The sequence below is a fragment of the Anastrepha ludens genome, chromosome X (assembly GCF_028408465.1).
Source record: "Anastrepha ludens isolate Willacy chromosome X, idAnaLude1.1, whole genome shotgun sequence".
NCBI classification, from domain to species: domain Eukaryota; kingdom Metazoa; phylum Arthropoda; class Insecta; order Diptera; family Tephritidae; genus Anastrepha; species Anastrepha ludens.
In genome coordinates, this window is record NC_071503.1 from 43,682,490 (window position 1) to 43,684,447 (window position 1,958).

The following is a 1,958-nucleotide window of genomic DNA, read 5'->3' on the forward strand; positions in this document are numbered from 1 at the left end:
GCCGTTAAAAATAAGGAGGCACAAACAAAACAAAAGTTGGGGGATCGCAACGATGCTGCATATTTTGACAGAAAGCACTCGAAATTCAACGTCAAAATAATTGGAAGTTTTCCGCACATTCAACTATGTACCAACTTGTGTATAAATTTGCTTTCGTACAAGGGAACAAGTGAAATTAATACCCGAGCACTAATATGTGTTCGCTTTCTCACTTATTCATATGTATGTATTACGCACATTACTTAAAATTAATCATACCCATAATCATACTTATGTAGGTATACATTTGTATTTCTATACTTCACTCATTTCAGCTAGAAGAAAATGATAACAAGCCAGGAATTTACCGCTGGAAATAAAACATGATTGTCATACATAATTTAGGTAATCATAAATATTAAGCGTTTTATAACATTATAACAAGGCTCCTAAATTTTTTAAATTTTTAATCAAAACATTTGGCAACCCTTAATTCCATCGTTTTAACTTCGAACTTTTACGAACATACACACATATGTAGTTCGTTGTTTTTCTTCTTCGTGATTTTATATTTTGTCGCGCAATGGATGAATTAAGGAAATTTTAATTGAGTTGGAAGGCGAACCATTTTTGAACGTGTTTATTGGTAAATTTATGGATATTTTGTTTTGCTCATTTTAGTTATTGCTAATCATTTCAATTATAGAAAGCGGTCTAACTAAGGAATCATTGAAGCTCCTAAATCCAAACCAATTGGATACATTGATCGAAACATCGCAGTTTGGGCCAAGGGTAATTTTTGAACATAATCTGCTCAATTGGCAAGCGCAACAGGTATTTTGTTATTTTGTGCATATATTATACATACATACAGATATGCATGCAAAAATTCATAATCTTCGTTTTACTTCACTAGGGAATACAAACACAAGCCATTCACACTGAGGCATGCGCTTTATTGGCAAATGAATGTCGTGGCGAGGTAAAGGTTTTTTTATTACTTTTACTTTAGCTATTTATTTATTTTAAATATACATTTCTGTACTTCATGTAAGGAATCTTTTGAAGCAATACTCAGTAAGTAGGCGGGTGGACCACAAATCCTGAAATACTATGCGCAAAAAAAGTGTCTCACTCCAAAGTATAGGAAACTTCTAGCTGCAACAGTTGCAAATTATTTTTTTTCTACTGAAGTACATCTTTTATTAAAAAAAAGTTTACTAACCTCGATTTCTTTTACACAGGATATATATTACATTCATAAGAAAAGAAAAAAGCCAGGTGGATCTCTGTATGCTAAGTACCACAGTGTATTATTGAAACTTAGACGGGATGGTCTTATTTCCAAAAGAGATGTAGAACCAACAAAAGGAACGGAGATTAATTCTTGCGTAACAGGTATATACATACACATGGTAGAAAAAGTCTGCGTTCACCCACTGTTATAAAGTATTAAAATAATTTAACGTGTTTATCTTAAAACTCTCAGTTATTTCTTTTCACTTATTTCAAAGAAAATTATTCATAGAGGTTATGAACACAATTTTTTGGAGTTTGAGCTGCGTCGTGTTCAGATAACGGGATTGTAGTACAGTTACTTAAATAGGCTAAGCAGAAAAAGTGTGCGTTCATTTCGAATAGTGACGATTATTTGCATGGCAATTACGTTAAATTAAATTTTAAATCATTCATGTAGTTGACGCGGTTAAGAACAAATCTAAAGAGGGAAAAATTGATATTAGAAATACATTTTTTGTTACTATGGACCAAAGGCGAAAAGAAATAGATATTGGTGAAAGGAAAATCATTGTAAGCTTGTGGCAAAATAGTATGAGCTATCGGGAAATCGCGAAAATTGTTGGGAGGCAATACTCCTCGGTCCAAAGAGTGATAAACAACTTCAAGCAAACGAATTGTTTGGAGTCTAAGCCTCGTTCTGGGCGTCCAAAAAAACTGACGGAAAGAGAAGAACGCAACAT

At 33.0% G+C, this 1,958-nt stretch overlaps 1 long non-coding RNA gene across 3 annotated transcripts; it reads left to right on the forward strand.

The window, feature by feature from the left end:
* Positions 1-369: 369 nt before the first annotated feature.
* Positions 370-1,388, forward strand: LOC128869439 (uncharacterized). Of its 3 annotated transcripts, XR_008455277.1 has the most exons (6): positions 370-384; positions 521-625; positions 686-813; positions 896-961; positions 1,035-1,056; positions 1,224-1,388. It is a non-coding gene; the product is annotated as an uncharacterized LOC128869439 (long non-coding RNA). The 3 variants fall into 3 exon arrangements; XR_008455276.1 differs by lacking the exon at positions 370-384 and having other exon boundaries at positions 509-625; XR_008455278.1 differs by lacking the exons at positions 370-384; positions 1,035-1,056 and having other exon boundaries at positions 510-625.
* Positions 1,389-1,958: the final 570 nt, after the last annotated feature.